Raw genomic sequence first — 6000 nt, 5'->3', positions numbered from 1 at the left:
GCCATTATTCCCCTCCTTTTCCCACCAGCCAGAGTCCGTCAGCTCTCCAGAACCAGCTAATGACAACATGCAAATTGAGCACTCATGTCTTTCAGCAGCTGAGCGACAGAGGAGGCTGACCCAGAATCTCTGCCTGTATTGTGGTGGTGCCAGGCATTATATCGCTGAATGCCCCCTACGTCCTGCTTGGCCTTTGGTGAGTGCCATCCTGCCTGCTCTGAATAAAATGAAACCACTCACAATTGAAGTAACACTTACTGCCGCCGAACTTTGTTTTTCAGCCTGTGCGCTCCTCGATTCTGGGTCAGCTGGAAACTTCATCTCCGGAGCCCTCTGTCGCCAGCTGCATCTCAAAACCACTCCCACGCCGAAGATCTACCAGGTCCACGCGATAACAGGAAAACCACTACGGAAAGTACGTTACAGCGTGGCACCCCTCCGTCTCCAGGTGGGAGTGCTCCACACCGAAGAAATTCAGCTGCTGGTTCTGGAGGAGTCTACATCTGACGTGATCCTAGGGCGCCCATGGCTTGAGCAGCACAACCCCACCATCTCCTGGAGGACAGGAGAGATCCTGAAGTGGGGTAACCACTGTTTCCAGAACTGTTTCCCTGAACTCCCCGCATCCAGTTCTCCAGATTTCCAGGAAATCCAAGTTGGGGCTACTACTGTGGAAAGCCCTCTCGAGAAACGTTCCACGGATATCCCAGCCTGTTACTCCCACTTCAGAGATGTCTTCTGTCCTAAACAAGCCTCCAAGCTGCCTCCCCATCGGCCATGGGACTGTGCCATTGACCTCATCCCAGGTGAGCCAGTGCCCAGAGGGAAAATATATTCCCTATCCGTTCCGGAGGAGAAAGCCATGGAGGAGTACATCGACGAGGCTCTCAAGCAAGGTTACATCCGACCGTCCACTTCCCCTGCTGCTTCTAGCTTCTTCTTCGTGGCTAAAAAGGACGGAGGCTTGCGGCCCTGCATTGATTATCGAGCACTCAACCAAATCACAGTTAAATTCCGTTACCCCCTTCCTCTCGTCCCAGCGGCCCTGGAACATCTGCGCGGCGCCACTGTGTTCACCAAGCTGGACCTCCGCAGCGCGTACAACCTCATCAGAATACGTGAGGGGGACGAGTGGAAAACAGCTTTCGTGACCCCTACTGGCCATTATGAGTACCTCGTCATGCCGTATGGACTGGTCAACGCCCCCTCCGTATTCCAAGACTTCATGCATGAGGTGCTCCGGGAGTTCCTGCACCGGTCTGTCCTGGTCTACATTGATGATATTCTGATCTACTCCCGGAGCCTGGCCGAACATCGCCGACACGTTGCGGAGGTCCTCCAACGCCTACGAAGTTACCACCTCTTCCTGAAAGCCGAGAAGTGCACCTTCCATCAGCCTTCCGTGCACTTCCTCGGCTACATCATCGACCACAGTGGCGTCCGCATGGACGAGAGGAAGGTCACCGCAGTCAAAGAATGGCCCATTCCCTCCACGATTAAAGAACTACAGAGATTCCTAGGATTTGCCAACTTCTACCGCCGTTTCATCCAGCACTATAGCTCCATCACCGGTCCACTCACCAACCTCCTCCGTGGTAAGCCCAAGTCTCTGTCCTGGACCCCAGCCGCCACCCAAGCCTTTGAGACCCTCAAGATCGCCTTCACGACCGCTCCCCTCCTGGTTCACCCTGACCCAGAGCTCCCCTTCATTGTCGAGGTAGACGCCTCAACCACCGGAGTGGGAGCGGTATTATCCCAGCAGCAGGGGAATCCCAGCAAACTCCATCCATGTGCTTTCTTCTCCAGGAAACTCAACCCGGCGGAAATAAACTATGACATCGGCAACCGGGAGCTCCTCGCCATCAAACTCGCCCTGGAGGAGTGGAGGCACTGGCTTGAGGGAGCTAAACACCCCTTTACGGTCTTGACAGACAATAAAAACCTAGGATACCTACGTGATGCCAAGAGACTAAACCCCCGCCAGGCCAGATGGGCTCTCTTCTTCACCAGGTTCGATTTTACCATCTCCTACCGCCCCGGTTCTAAGAACGTGAAAGCTGATGCTCTTTCCCGTATCCATTGCCTCGAGGAAAACAACAAAGATCCAGAGCCCATCATTCCTGAACGACTCATAGTCAGCCCCATCTCCTGGTCGGAAGAAACGCTCCCCAAGACCAATGCCTCCACCAACATTCCGCCGGGTTGTCCCCCCGGATTGAAGTATGTACCCCGGTCATGACGCACGCCCCTCATCCACTCTACGCATACTTCACTGGGCACTGGCCACCCCGGGGTCAACAAAACCCTCTCGCTGTTAAAACAGCGCTTCTGGTGGCCCAGCATGCTATCCAACGTCAGGAGGTACGTACAAGGGTGCAGGGAATGTGCCATCTCCAAAAGTCCACGCCATCTTCCCTCCGGAAAGCTCCAACCTCTGCCCGTTCCCACTCGCCCCTGGTCACACCTAGGAGTGGACTTCATTACCGACCTTCCTGTCTCCGATGGATGTACCTGTGTACTGGTCATTGTCGACCGCCTTTCCAAGTCCTGTCGCTTAGTTCCCCTGCCTGGACTCCCCACTGCCATGGAAACGGCAGAGCTGTTATTTAACCACGTCTTCCGTTATTATGGGCTACCTGAAGACATTGTTTCGGACCGTGGTACCCAGTTCACATCCAGAGTCTGGAAAGCCTTCTTCAAGCTCCTAGGTGTGACCGTAAGCCTCTCCTCCGGTTACCATCCCCAGACAAACGGGCAGACGGAGAGGAAGATACAGGAGATTGGCCGTTTCCTACGTACCTTCTGTCACGGCCACCAGGACTCCTGGAACCAGTTCTTGGGCTGGGCCGAGTACGCCCAGAACTCCCTCCGTCAACCCACTACTGGCCTTACACCTTTCCAATGCGCGCTCGGTTACCAGCCCCCACTCTTCCCCTGGGATGGGGAACCATCAGACGTTCCGGCAGTGGATTACTGGTTCCGGGAGAGCGAGAGGGTCTGGGACTCAGCACATCTGCAACTCCAGCGAGCCCTACGCAGGCGCCGGTTGACAGCCGACCTTCGACGCTCCCACGCACCCAACTACCAACCAGGGCAGAAGGTTTGGCTGTCAACCAGGGACATCAGGATGCACCTGCCCTGTAGGAAACTGAGTCCTAGGTTCGTTGGCCCCTTCACCGTCATCCGGCAGATCAACCCCGTCACCTATCACCTGCAACTCCCCCCTGAGTATCGCATCCACCCAGTTTTCCACGTATCACTTTTAAAGCCTCACCATCCCTCTGTCCTTCCCTCCACAGAGCCTGGCGACTCCGAAGATCCCCCTCCTCCACTCATCGCAGAAGACGAAGTGGCCTATCAGGTGAAAGACATCTTGGACTCCCGGCGTCGTGGTGGGTCCCTGGAGTACCTAGTCGACTGGGAAGGGTATGGTCCCGAAGAACGCTCATGGGTCCCGAGAAATTATGTTCTAGACCCCAGCCTCCTTGACGACTTCCACGCCAGACATCCCAGTAAGCCAGCCCCCCGAGGTAGAGGTCGACCACCACGACGTCGGGGTCCACGGTCCTCAGGAGCGGACCGTGGAGGGGGGGGTAATGTCACAGACATGCCAGGCTCCACAGTCACCCAATCACATCGCACTCCCTCTCCCGAATACTAACAAGCCTCACCTGACGCCCATCCACACTCATCACCACTGCCACATAAAAGACACGCCAGTTCACTCAGTCACTGTCCGGTCTCGTTGACACTAACCTGTGTTTACTTACCTCTTGGACTCCCTTGCTACCGACTTACCTGTCTCCAGCGTCCTCCGTGATTCCCAGTGTCTCCTCGTCTCCTGTGCTTCTCCGGTGTGTCTTCGTTCCCCCGTCTCCTGGTATCCACGCTCCCTAAAGAAACATCCAGACAAGTATCAGTGCCAGCTCATCTGCTCAGCGATCCATTCATCTGCATTCTCTTACCTGCATTCTGATCACGCTCTGCATTACCTTCAATAAACCTGTTAACCCGTATCTGTGTCTCCGTCCCCTTCTGTATGTAACAACTCGTGGTTATCTGAGGCCTTATTTGAGTGCCTCTTACAACATCTCCATGATCATTAATCAAAATCCACCCCTTACACGGATGAGCTCCGTTGAGTAGCGACCTTCAGTTCATCCCCTTACATTCTTAAACAGTTAACACTCGCTTAAAACAGTTACTTTTGTTCTCTTTCTCTAATCACTCTGTCAGAAACAACATATCTTTATTAAGCAAAAAAGGTAGAAAATACTGGTTTACACACGTCTATAAAATAATATTTCTCTTCATTCTGCAGGTTTAAAATAGATATTACAATCAATGATTAAGCACATAAAATTTGTCCTGATCTTCAACCCTAAAAAAGTTTTTTTTTTCTCAATGTCAGAGTCCCGCTTGAAATATTTTTACTTGTTTTTCATCAATGCATTTTATAACAATACAAAGAGCAACATGGAACATTTTACCTTTTATTTGTTCACTACTAAATGTTTTTTTGGTTACACTTTATTTTACAGTGCCGTAGTTACATTGTAATTACTCAAATAAGTACTGAGTACTATTAATTAACTACATGTACTTACTATAGAGTTACAGTTAGGGTTAGGATTTGGTTTAGGGTTAGTTACTTGTAATTATGCATAATTTACTGTTATTACTATAGTAAGTACATGTAGTAATGTGTAACTACGGCACTGTAAAATAAAGTTACTGCCCCCCCATGATTTCTTTTGAATAACTTTTGTTGCTGAATTATCCACAAACCTACTTAATAGTATTTTTGCCAAATATTATGAATAGCCTTCTCTTACTGTGGCAGCTTAAATATTTGCAAATAAATAGCTTCTAAAATTTGTTTTGACAGAGATGGCAAGTTGTCTGTGTGTGAGTGCGTGAGATTCTTGGAAATCACAGTGGGAGGAGCTTAACTCATGACGTGATTGTAGTGTAGGAGGAGCTTCACTGATGATGAATTCCAGTGTGAGAGGAGCAGATCTGCCAAATATCAAAAATATGTCAGTTACTGAGTTTTTTTATATATATATATAATAAATGACACTTCTAAGCATTTATGTCTGTCTGTCATAAATTATTTTTTATTGCTAATCCTAACATTAATCTGCTGCTTCATTAAAATAAACGTAGATATCTAGAAATATAGAAAAGAATACAGTTTAAATTCTTCCAAATATAAATAATAGTAAGAAAAACAGTTGAAAGCATAAACAGATATAAACATACATATAGAAACCAACAAATACCCTCAGTCTGTTTAAAACCAATGAAATGTGTAAGCTTTAAGTGTCAATTTACAGGAGATCTGAAGACATCAGCATAATAAATCAGGATCTGTTGAGTCTTTTCAGCAGCTTTGTTAATATTGATAAGCCTCAGACTATCAACACTCATTCAACAAGCCATTCAGGATCATCAGCAGATCATCTCACTTTATTCAAAGTTTTTGCTGTTAGACAGATTTTTTATTCAGGATATATGCTAAACGCCTATAAATCTGCTCTATTGAAAGACAATACTGTTATTTCTCAATCTGACATGGACAAAACGTCAATAATCAACCCTCTACAATGCGAGAAAATCACTTACATATGCAACTAAATTTTCAATCTGGGTGACTAATAATGTCTGTCATTAGCCATTGGCTAATAAATTCTTAGATTTTACTTGCCAGTGTGTGTGTTAGAGGCAAAGTATAAATTTAGCATAGCTATATTTTATGCGCTGAACACTCTGACTGAGCGCTTGCCGCTTGAGTTTCGCTCTCCGTCAAACAATCTGTAGTATTTCAATTCAACTCAATGGATGTGCGGCGTACCTGTATTTGACGTACCACTAGTGTGAAGGCGCACGACTCCACGTTGCTTTTGCTGAAACACACGCAAAGAGAGAGAGAGAATTTTAACCCTTTCAAGCGTGAGTTTTTTTTAAGGCGACCGTTATTTTAGAACGTTTGCCCTT

The sequence above is a fragment of the Ctenopharyngodon idella genome, chromosome 3, assembly GCF_019924925.1.
Source record: "Ctenopharyngodon idella isolate HZGC_01 chromosome 3, HZGC01, whole genome shotgun sequence".
Taxonomy (NCBI): Eukaryota; Metazoa; Chordata; class Actinopteri; order Cypriniformes; family Xenocyprididae; genus Ctenopharyngodon; species Ctenopharyngodon idella.
The sequence above is the reverse complement of the archived record's forward strand: the minus strand, read 5'-3'. Positions refer to the sequence as shown.